Source organism: Amblyomma mixtum, chromosome 3 (genome assembly GCF_055824585.1).
Source record: "Amblyomma mixtum isolate Tamu chromosome 3, ASM5582458v1, whole genome shotgun sequence".
NCBI classification, from domain to species: Eukaryota; Metazoa; Arthropoda; class Arachnida; order Ixodida; family Ixodidae; genus Amblyomma; species Amblyomma mixtum.
The window spans coordinates 240,214,196-240,226,495 of NC_143014.1; the positions used below are offsets into that span (position 1 = coordinate 240,214,196).

Here is a 12,300-nt window from a genome sequence, read left to right on the forward strand (position 1 = left end):
ACGGCTCATTAAAGCATCGACTGGCACTGGCAAGAATCAAGCGCCGCGGAAAAAAAAAGTAGAGAGAAGAAAACGGAAAATTAAACTCGCCACGAAGCATTTAAACGTTGAGAGATAAAGGGTAGTGCAACTCACCAAGACTTGCAAAGCAGGTTGGACTCGAGTGATGTGCAAGAGCGTAGTAGAGGTTTCTATCGTTTTATAGGGCCAGTCGGGAATTTCCCGAGAGATCGCATGGCTGGCCTTTGTCTTTCCTTTCTCCTTCTCGTGACCATTACTCCGCGCGCGCGCACGTCCGAAGAGATATCAAGGTTTCAGCACACAGTGTTGGCGCATTGTTGCTTCCGTACAGCTTTTAGTCCGTTGTTCGCATTTTGAGAGTGATTTACGGATCTGCCTCAGACATGTGAACTAACTGCTTCGTAGATAGCTATAAAAAAAGGCTACGTATGCTTACTTCCACTGTGTTCCTTGGAGGTTAAACCATGTCAGCGATATGTGGTTCAGACCGCTGTCGTCTGCTGTCTGCATCCTTTTTCAACTTGCGCTCTTCTCGTGAAGTGATATTATTTCCTGTACGTCTGTATTTTTTTTCTTTTTCGAGGTTTTTACTAGCGCTGTGTCGCGGTGGATGGCAAAAGGAATACAAACTAAAATTTCTGACCGGGGTACACATTAAGCGACGATATAAGTTTTCAACTGCTTAGTGAGCAATTGTTAGCGGCCGCGGCATAAGAAGTGTCACTCAGCTGGTGATCTTCACTTTGCCAGTCCCTGCCGTACAAGCTTCCAAAATGGAGTGTGGAAACATCTCGATTCCTGTCAGTTCTATTGTCACCTGGTGGTGTCGAGTCGGACAGGCAGGAAAGCAGCATAAGGTTTCCAAACCAAGCTGCTTAATTGGCCGAATTTGAACCCGGAAAGAGAAGACAGCTGTGCGTAGGCGATAGCAGTAAAAACGCTCGAAGGAGGTCGGGTTAGAATGCATTTGCTTTAGGCCGCGCTCAGTTTAAAGGTAACATCAAATTTTTGAGAAAACGAGCCTAAAACACTGACAACGATCTCGAACATCGTGGTAACTACCACACGTGGGGACGATTGTTCTATAGCGGTGTGGTCGCAAACAAATTGATAGAGGCCCTGTGCCACCGGCGATAAATACCATAACCAAAGTACAAGAAAGAAGACAAATACCCCTTCGCGACACTATTATCTAGATTCGTTGCAGCAGAATTTTGTCCGTGGCATTCCCTGAGATGACGGAGCACTGGGAAGCAGCACTCGACTGGTGTCGTGGAACACGAGTTTGCTGGTTCCATGGCCTCCCGAAGAGCCCTCCCTTTAATAGGCGACAAATTAAAAAGCTCATCATGCACGTGGGTGGATATTAGCTTCTATAAACTCGACGGGGCCACTCACAATAGCGTGAGTATAGCCATGATGAAGCTGCAGTAAGCCACGGCCCCGCCTGTGAAGAAGTCTCTTGCCATTCAGAAAAATTTGATTTCTCACTGGTACACAGGCCTGGGACAAACTGCGAGCATGATTCAGCCCACATTTTAAACCTGCGTAACAGGATTCTTCATCTCTTTGTCATGCGAATTGTATGCTAGAACTGCGGGGCTGCTGTTCCCAGTTATAATTGAATAACTAGACTTATTCCGTACGCAGCTGGCAGCTCTTAAGCAGAAGAGAGCTCTCACTCGTTGAGACAATTCCCTTTTGACTTTAGTGCCTGTTAATGCTCGAATGAGAAGACTCAAGATATCGGGAGCGGGATATCATAAGTATATGACTGCCCTGGAAGCCGGTTTGGCAAGAGTGCCCGCAGCGGTCACTGCGGGGAGTGTCCGCAGCCCCCAGTGTGATTCCAAGCGGCGAAACCCTGGAGTGCGACAAATAGTTGGTCCTCCAGTGGTACTGCCATGACTCGAACTGCCCTACGTTTCAGGTCCCAGGCAGTATAAAATTGCCCCCCCCCCCTTCCAAGCTGTAAGTAGCGGCGCAGGTCGTATCTCTCTTTGGACAAATGTGTTCGGTAGTAGAAAGCACGTTCGTGGTGCAACTTGCGGCTCAGCGTGGCCTTGAGCATCATCTCTAGCATCAAAGTTGTCGAAGATATCTGACCAAGGAGCTAAAAAGTATGTGAAATATGAATTATGTACTCAGCGACCTCGCGTAGCTGGTAACAGGAGGAGATAGCGCTTTAATTTCGAGCCTGCGGTTCATTTGTATCCCCGTTTAAATTTCACTCCAGGATGTGTGCTTCGTGCGAATGACGCTGTTTTACATAGACAATGGCCAGTGCGACTCTTGACTGTGCTCACGATACTGCACCCAGTCTCTTGGTGAGGGCAGCCACTCGCTATAGTGATGGCACAGGATATTTATCAAGAACTTAAGTGAGCAATACACGTATCATTTTTATTTTTCCTGGACTACAAATGAAGTATCGAACCGAACACGGTCGGCCAAAAACGCAACACTATGGCACTAAACGAGGCTCTTCGATTACAGTTGTAGTATATATGAATTTCGCACAATAGCGTGCAAACATACTTCGGATCAACTTTCAGAAATCGAGACTCCAAAAGTAAGAAAAATTTCTCACTGTTCTAGTCTTTGCATTCCTTGGGGGAGACTATATATGTGACATATTTTACTCTAAATTACTTTCGTACTCACAAAAGCAGCGCATTACATTGCCCCTCAGCGAGCATGGCAACGCTATGCCCTGGCATCAGCCATCTGGCCATCAGCCTGTGCAACCCCGCCACAACGCTCTCTGTAGCCAGCCATAAAGCCCCACATTCTTCGGGACTTCGTGGTGATGTAGGGAGCGATGGTAAGACGCTCGCTGCAGCCCACCACAAAGCCCCTTGTTCTTCTTGACATCGTGGTGATCTAGGGAGCAATGGTAAGATGCTCACTGCAGCCCACCACAAAGCTCCACGTTCATCAGGATATCGTGGTGATGTAGGGAGCGGAGGTAAAATGCTCGCTGCAGCCCACCACAATGCCCCACGTTCTTTGGGACATCGTGGTGATATAGGGAGGGATGGTAAGATGCTCGCTGCAGCCCACCACAAAGCCGCACGTTCTTCGGGATATCATGGGGTTGTAGGGAGCAATGGTAAAATGCTCGCTGCAGCCCACCACAAAGCCGCACGTTCTTTGGGACATCGTGGTGATGTAGGGAGCAATGGTAAAATGATCGCTGCAGCCCACCACAAAGCCGGACGTTCTTTGGGACATCGTGGTGATGTAGGGAGCAATGGTAAAATGCTCGCTGCAGCCCACCGCAAAGCCGCACGTTCTTTGGGACATCGTGGTGATCTAGGGAGCGATGGTAAAATGCTCGCTGCAGCCCAGCACAATGCCCCACGTTCTTTGGGACATCGTGGTGATATAGGGAGGGATGGTAAGATGCTCGCTGCAGCCCACCACAAAGCCCCACGTTCTTCGGGACATCATGGTGATGTAGGGAGCGATGGTAAGATGCTCGCTGGAGGCCACCACAAAGCCCGAAGTTAATCGGGACATCGTGGTGATGTAGGGAGCGATGGTAAAATGCTCGCTGCAGCCCACCACAAAGCCGCACGTTCTTCGGGATATCGTGGTGATGTAGGGAGCGATGGTAAAATGCTCGCTGCAGCCTACCACAAAGCCCCACGTTCTTCTGGACATCGTGGTGATGTAGGGAGCGATGGTAAAATGCTCGCTGCAGCCCACCACAAAGCCGCACGTTCTTCTGGACATCGTGGTGATGTAGGGAGCGATGGTAAAATGCTCGCTGCAGCCCACCACAAAGCCCCACGTTCTTCTGGACATCGTGGTGATGTAGGGAGCGATGGTAAAATGCTCGCTGCAGCCCACCACAAAGCCCCACGTTCTTCTGGACATCGTGGTGATGTAGGGAGCGATGGTAAAATGCTCGCTGCAGCCCACCACAAAGCCCCACGTTCTTCTGGACATCGTGGTGATCTAGGGAGCGATGGTAAAATGCTCGCTGCAGCCCACCACAAAGCCGCACGTTCTTCGGGGTATCGTGGTGATGTAGGGAGCGATGGTAAAATGCTCGCTGCAGCCCACCACAAAGCCGCACGTTCTTCTGGACATCGTGTTGATGTAGGGAGCGATGGTAAAATGCTCGCTTCAGCCCACCACAAAGCCGCACGTTCTTCTGGACATCGTGGTGATGTAGGGAGCGATGGTAAAATGCTCGCTGCAGCCCACCACAAAGCCCCACGTTCTTCGGGATATCGTGGTGATGTACGGAGCGATGGTAAAATGCTCGCTGCAGCCCACCACAAAGCCGCACGTTCTTCGGGGTATCGTGGTGATGTAGGGAGCGATGGTAAAATGCTCGCTGCAGCCCACCACAAATCCCCACGTTCTTCGGGATATCGTGGTGATGTAGGACGCGATGATAAGGCGCTCGCTGCAGCCGAACACAGAGCTCCAGGTTCTTTGGGACCTCGTGGCGACGTAGGGAGCGATGGAAAATCGCTTGGAGCCTGGTTTTGAGAGGGAGCCTGGTGTTGGTAGGGAACAACTGCAGGACCCGAACGGCAGCTGCATGTTCGGGATGGGCCCGGGAGTGCAATCGAGGCTCGCCCAGCCGAAATTTCGGGTTCGGACCATGACGACCTCGAAGTGCTGCACACGCGAATATAGTATTTAATATTTCACTTTGCGGCAGTTTGCAACTGAAAGAACAAAATGAGCTGACTCGGCTAACGGTAGATACCCTGAACGCAGCCCACAATATGAGTGCAAGACAACGTGAACTGATGGGCACGTTGGTCAGACATGGCAGGACATTGTCACGTTGGTCAGAGAGACGGAACCTTATCAATCTGTGCTTCAGGTGGTATTTCTGCCCGGAATGCTAGCTGAATATACTATTGCGGTTGTAGAGGTATATTTGATTACCGGCTTATCAGTATCAATGTACACAGGCTCTTCTACTCCATCTGAAAAACCTGTGAAGCATTCCTTTAAGGTCTACTCTCGTACAAATGATGCAGCTATAGCTCTGTGAAGCATATGGAAACATGCCTCACAGACTAACGACAATGACGTGATAAAGCTTTGGCGCCGTTTTAAAGACATGTGTCAGTACTGTATTAATAACTTTGTGCCTGATAAATACAAACTAGTTCACAAACAAAACCCGTGGATGACACGTGAAATTTATACACAATGCACGCAAGATAAAACGGTCTAGGAAAAAGCGTTTACCACTCGATCATATTAAAGAAAATAAGAAACCCATGCGCGTGCAGTACGGAGCTCGAAGGAGCGCTACTTCGATACAGTGTTACCAAACTTTATTGTTGAACAGCCCGAAAAGTTATGGAACTATTTGAATGAAAAAAAGAAACCAGTATCACAAATTTGCATTGATAGATCCATAATTACCGACATCGGGATATTGCGGGTCATTTCATTGATTATTTCTATAGTGTAGTTTCTAAATATAGTATTTGTTCATCCAAGGACGAAACGTTTCAGCCATCTGAAGCGAATTTTATTTTTTTTTGAAACGATATGCAGAATTTATTGCTAAGTTCCTTGTAATTATATTTCGTGCTTCACTACTTGCTGGAAAATTAACGGATGACTGGAGGATAGCCAGAGGTGTGCCCGTATTCAAGAAGGGCGACCGTTCATTGTTAGAAAACTACCGTCCAATATCACTGATGTCCTGATGTTGTAAAGTAATTGAGCATATTGTTGCCCATCAGATTAACGAATTCCTGGATTAACACTCAGTACTGTCTAATGTTCAACACAGATTTAGAAGAGGCAGTAACACAGCTAGTCACAGTAATACATTCATTCGCCTCATGTCTTTATAGAAATGGACAAATTTATGCTGTATTTCTTGATTTTCGAAAAGCTTTTGATACAGTTCCGCATGAGAAGCTAATATTAAAACTTAGTCTGCTTGAGCTTCCAGAAATACTGATCGCATGGATAACAAACTATATGGCAAACCGCCGCCAGTTAACAGCTATTAATGAGCAACAATCTGGCTGTTTTCAGGTGAATTCAGGAGCCCCTCAAGGAAGTGTCCTAGGATCATTGCTTTTTTTTATTTTGCGTAAATTATATTACTATTGCAATTAATTCCACTCTGCAAATCAGGTTGTTTGCGGACGATTGTATACTTTTTCGAGAAATCATATCAACAAATGATCAAATCGATTTGAATGCTTCACTTGCTGGCATATTTGATTGCTGCAAAATCTGAGGAATGTGGCTTAAAAATGAAAAGACGGGCTTCGCTTCTCTCGTTAAAGAGCTCCACCATCCTTTACTTACATGCTAGGTTCGTCGCCTTTGCAGGAAGAAATTAAATATAAGTATTTGGATGTTACAATTGCTAACAATTTGTCATGAAAGTTACACATTGACAATATTTGTTCTTCGGCCTTGCGTAAATTATATTTTTTGATACATAAACTTAAAAGCTGTCTACCTAACGTAAAATTGCTTGCTTATTATTCACTAATTAGACCTTAACTTTAATACGCATGCATTGTTTGAGACCCGTTTATTAACCCTTTCGGCCATGGCGGTGTCAATTGAGACCACAACACAAATATTGCGCTCACGCCTCAGTAACAGAAGAAAATACTATAAATTTTTAATACAATAGTTCTCTAGGGATCCCTGCTGCTATCGACATCGCTGTTCACTGACTTCCATTGAGCTGTGCGGTCTAAGGAAGAAGAAGTAGCAGCCTAGGAGGCATGGAGTGAAAAAGCCGAGGTGCAGCAAATTTCTGCATTTTTATCTCACTAACCATTCGTTCTTCTGCGCTCAGATTTTTATATGTTGTGTGAAGTGCCTATCCAAGCTCACATCCCCGTCGTAAATATTACTGAATGCGTAGACGCTGCGTTTGAACACATTTTTGACATGTGCGATTTTGACACCATCAGGGCTCAACGGTTGCCAGTGGTGGCCACTGAGTGATGATAGGTCATCTTTGTAGAATAGAATCTCCTAGTATTTTAGCAGATGCAGCTATACTAACGGCCTCTTGGACTGCTGACATGAATGTTCATTACAGAAAATGGACAAAATCTTAAAATTTGCTTTCTGATGAATTGGAAAATTGAAATTTTCGCTATTATACATGGTGAATGTTCGGATTGAGCCTGGAAATGACCATGCGGATGTCGGCGAACAGCAACCGGACCAAAGGAATAGCGAGAACAAATGAACGCCTGACTTTGCGCTTTTATTCCTTTTTTTTACCTCTCCTCCTCTTGTGAGCTGTGAGCATCGACACTGAGCTGCAAGAAGCGACCGGGGTATTTACACTGAAACTCGCGCTCCACCGCTCGTGCAGCACGTGTGGCTCGCCCTCGACGCTCGGATCAATGCAGCGTGTTTGGCTGTGTTTTCTTGAGAAAGCGTATTTGGTGTGCTGATAATCAGCTTCTGCTTTCTCCCCAGCCGAGAGATATCCCGAACTCGTAAGCCTATGGATGAGAGGGAATCGCTTGTCACCTGTAGGGAACAGCATTCGGTCAAGACACAGACACGACGAGATTATGTTCCACTTTATGAATTCTTCTATAGCAAACAGCTGGTTTGAAAACAAGCGCAAGCGAGAAGCAGTGTGCCGCGCGCAATCTTAGAACTTAGATTTGCCGACCTTCGCCTTGGGCGCTACGGAAGTGCTTAGTGAAGCTGGATAGAGGACGGCATTACAGATTCGAGGAAAGCCTTTATCTTGACCACAGTCGCCTTCCAGGAAGGCTACGCAAGTTTTGAACATGTCAGCTGTTGACCTGACATACACAAGCTGGAACAAAAACCTGGTAGGAACAAGAACGCGGAGGTATGATAGAAAACGCAAGGTAAACAGGAGCGAGCGAAGTTTTTTGTGAAAACTGCGAGATTATCTATCCCCTACAAAGTAAAAAAAGCTTCTTTATAGGTCTCCACACTGCAAAATAAGAAATTTTTTCGTTAATTTCTTTCTTGTCGGCTGCAGTTACCAAAACGGTCCCACTAGCATTTTACACCCATTGAGCCCTGATGTCCGATTTTGACACCATACCTGTAAACCGATTAATACTCGCACCACAAGCTTTAAATTTTTACTGCGTGGTTATGGGGCCTAAGGCATTGTAAAAACGCGGAGCAAAAAAATCTACGGCCGAAATAAAAAATCCAGGGCCGAAAGGGTTAAACAGAATATAAAATGTCTTGACAAGATACAGAGGAAACATGCGCGATTTATCTACTCAAAATTCTCTCGCTATGGCTCTCCCTCACAAATAATGAGTTATAATGGCACTGAGCTTCCTGAGCAGCGAAGGAAAAGTCTTCGACTGCTGATCCTTTCCAAGCTTTCTAATAGGGATTTAGCAATTAACCCTTCATCCTGTCTTCTCGTTGAACCTCCAGGCTTACTCGACACCATAATCCGAATTCACTAACCCCTTATTGTGCACGGATCGACGTATTCAAGTTTTCGTTTTTTCCCCGAACTATAACAGACTAGAATGATTCATTGTTTCTTGTTTCTAATGTCTAATGCATCGTTTATTTGTTTTCTTTTCACCACCCTGCTTCGACCTGAACGAGGCCTGCAGTATTAAATAAATAAATAAATTCGTATTGCAACAACGCAACGGCATGTTTCACACAACGGCTGACAGGAACAATCCCGACAGTGACTTCCGATGTGGCGGGCGGCATCCTTGACATTGTTTTTATGCTCCCTCAGCCTATCATTCACCCAACAACCAGTTTGGCCAACATAGGATCCACCACAAGTGAAAGGGACTGAGTAAACCAGGTTTTCAGCGCACTTCACAAATTTTTCTGCGTGTTTTTTTTTTACATACGGGACCAGCTTCAGAGGCTTTTCTCTAACCACTTACACGCGAGCACATGCTTCTCAGTTTCACAGGAGCAGAACAGACTACATCTACACCCGCTCTCTATCCAATTCTTTTCAAATTATGGGAGATCACATGAACATCAGGCATCATGGACACATTTCTCTCTCGGTTAATGTGGTTGACTGTGGTTACAGCTTTCAACTTTTTTAACATTGCCTCTGCTAAACTAAAAGGGTACTCTGCGGCAACAAGCCTCTAAACCTGATCCATACAGTTGCGCACATTCAAAGCTTGCAAAACGGGGCATCGTCGCGTCTTGTTTCAACAATGCCTTACAGAACTCATGCACCCGCAGGACGGTAAACAGCTTTTACTGTCAAGTTGAAAGGCTTGTTCCCGCAGGGTACCCTCTTAACAATTTAATAGCAGTAGCAGAGGCAATGTTGAAAAAGTTGAAAGCTGGAACCACAGTCAACCAGTGTAACCGAGAGAGAAATGTGTCCGTGATACCTTATGTTCATGTATCTCCCACAGTTTCAAAAGAATTGGAAAGAGAGCGGGAGTAGATGTGGCCTATTCAGCTCTTGTGAAATTGCGAAGCATGTGCGCGCGTCCAAATGGTTCCAAAAAGCCTGTCAAGCTGGTCCCGTATTGCAAAAAAAAAAACATGGAGAAAAATTTTTGAAGTGCGCAGAAAACCTGGTTTACTCAGTCCCTTTGATTTGCGGTGGATCCTATGTTGGCCAAACTGGTCGTTGTGTGTATGATAGGCTGTGGGAGCACAAAAACAATGTCAAGAATGCCGCCCGCCACATCGGAATCCACTGCCGCGATCGTTCCTGTCAGCCGTTGTATGGAAACAGCCTATTTGTAGTTGAAAACAAAGATCAGCTCACAAGAGAAATAATCGGGGCATTTGAGATTATGAAGTTAGCTCTGAGTTGCGTAAGCGCCCCGTCTGTTACTATCACTAAGAAAGAGCTAGATTTTATAAATCGCTAGATTTGCCGCACGGAATAAAAAAATAAGCATACTAAGAGCGATGTCTGTTGCTGTTCTTGAAGATTTTCTGTTCTTTCAGTGTTGCCGCGCATTTATAAGCTTTGGTTTCCTGAATAAACTATCTGCTGTTAGTCAGCGCGGTGTCTCGTCCCTTCTCTTCCTGTGGCCCCGTGGTGTTGCGCTGTTGCCCTACAATTCATGAGTGCAACAGTCTGTGGTTGATTTAACAAAGCGAAGTGAGGCAGGTGGTAATAAAAACATTATTTCTTTAGGTTAATGCCCACTGCCTTTTCATTTCAGAAGAAACAAACCAAGATAAAAGAAGCGACAGAAACGAAGGTCGATAGGAAGAAAATCAAGGCTGTCTATATAAATCGCTTCCCAATAAATAAGTGCAATGCTAATTTACCAACCAAAGGTCGGTGGCCAAGGCTGGACGACGGAGACATGCATGATGCGCCCACTGAGCGTCACCAACGAACGTAAATGCGTTTTTCCCGGAGCCGAAGCCTCGCTGTCGCCAGGTAGTGACTGCGGACTCGTGCCGAAGGCACGAAAGGTCCTGCCAGCGGTAGCGGTTCACTCCCGAAGCGCAGCTTGGAACTCGTCGCAAAGGCCCGCGCCTCCAGGATTTCCAGCCACGAACGAATGCTGGGCGTTGCACCCGTGGTACACTGGCTGAGCGATTCTTGCAGGAGAGGTAACAGCTTGCTGCTTGGTGGCCTGTTGAAATGAACAGTATCAGCGCCATCAGTTGATTAATTTTAGGTAAATACATTTGATGTTTTCTGTTCTGCTACAATCGGGGACCAACTACACTCGTTTGTTTGGCAATGATGTTTTGAATTAACGCTCACCCAAGGTGGCTCAAACCTTTTGGGGATTGTTTCCGCACTTCTGCTGTCTTCATTTGTGTGTGTGCTGTGAGGGTGTGTGCATGTGTGTTGTGTGTGCGTGCGCCTATTTATGCGTGTGTATTTGCGTGTGTTGTGTTTGCATGTGTGTATGTGTGTGCTGTGCAAGTGTTGAGTCTGTGCGCGTGTGTGTGTGTGCGTGCGTGTGCGTGCTGTAGTGTGTTGTGTGTGTGCGCGCGTGTGTGTGCGTGTGTGTGTTGTAGTGTGTGTGTTGTAGAGTGTGTGTGTGTTGTAGTGTGTGTGTGCGTGTGTGTTGTAGTGTGTGTGTTGTAGTGTGCGTGTGTGTGTGTTGTAGAGTGTGTGTGCGTGTGTGTGTGTTGTAGTGTGTGTGTGCGTGCGTGCGTGTGTATGTGTGTGTTGTAGTGTGTGTGTGTGTGTGTGTGTGTGTGTGCGTGTGTGCGCGCGCAAAAGCAAAGAAACGGGCTGAGGGAAAAAATTGGCGGCGGTTTAGCTCTGATTAAACCTGGAGGATTGCGAAAGCAACATCTGCCCGTAACCATATATTGTTGCGTGAGCTACATTGCCCACAGACTCGCTGTTTCGCGTGCTCTTGCACGACCACACTGCGCATGCGCGTGGAGCAAGTGACGTCACTACGCACAGCTGGCGTGCCGGCGGCCCCGGCACGCCAGCTGTGCGTAGTGACGTCACTTGCTCCCCGGCACGCTAGCTGTGCGCCGCTACTGAGCATCGGAGAGCAGAGAGAGAGAGAGGCGATGGAAAGCGCGCGGCAGCGGCGGCGGCCCCCACACGCTAGCTATGCGCTGCTACTGCGTATGTGCAACTGGCGAGCGCGGCGGCGGCACCTCTGAGTCACCCGCGCAGCGACGGCAGCAGCGCAACAGCTGTGTGCCATGTGACGTCACTGCTTCTCGCGCATGCGCAGTATCGCCTTTCCTCGGCTCCGCGAAATGGCTCGGCGACTAGCGTAGTGTTGCTTTCGCCACAAAAATAAGCGCTCTTGGCTCGATTGGCTCGCGTGCCCAGCGAGCCGATTGAGTAGTAAGCAGAAGCTGGCATTACTACAAATTATTCGAAGACGACGAGAAAATAGTGATCCAGTAGCTTGGCCGTGAAAGTTTGCTTGGCTGATTAGATAATCAGGGCTTCCTTACATTTCTCCCAGCGCCGTCGCCTCATCATGTGGCCACTAAAAACCTGCTCTAAACAACATACCAATCTCAGGCCCGAATCAACTCGCGGTCCTCAGTCGAAAATCACCTGCGCATGGTCCAGATCGTATACTGTGTTCATGTTGCAAGAAAAGCTGGAACGCCAAACCAATGGTTGACGTCAAAAATGTGAGACGTTTTAGCGTCCGTACGGAAATTTTGTTCATTGAGCAGAAAGCCGCAAAGAGCGAACATTCTCTGCGTTTCCGTAATCGTCTGAAGCATCTTGCATCTTGTCCAGGACATGAAATATGCCTCAGACGATTACTGAAACAGACTGCGAATAATAGGGTTCATTTCAGCTCACGATTACCGACGTAGTTTTGTGAGGTATAGGCC

The 12,300-nt window shown here is 47.0% G+C and overlaps 1 long non-coding RNA gene across 4 annotated transcripts in view; it reads right to left on the reverse strand.

The window, feature by feature from the left end:
- The window catches only part of LOC149354127 (uncharacterized), a 532,700-nt gene that overhangs the window by 457,299 nt on the left and 63,101 nt on the right, over positions 1 to 12,300 (reverse strand). Inside the window, exon 6 of one of the 4 annotated variants that reach the window (XR_016291178.1) lies at positions 9,466 to 10,598. The exons of the other annotated variants lie outside the window; for them this stretch is intronic. This is a non-coding gene — a long non-coding RNA (uncharacterized LOC149354127). Of the gene's footprint in view, positions 1 to 9,465; positions 10,599 to 12,300 lie in introns of those variants that run through there. 4 annotated transcript variants of the gene reach the window in all.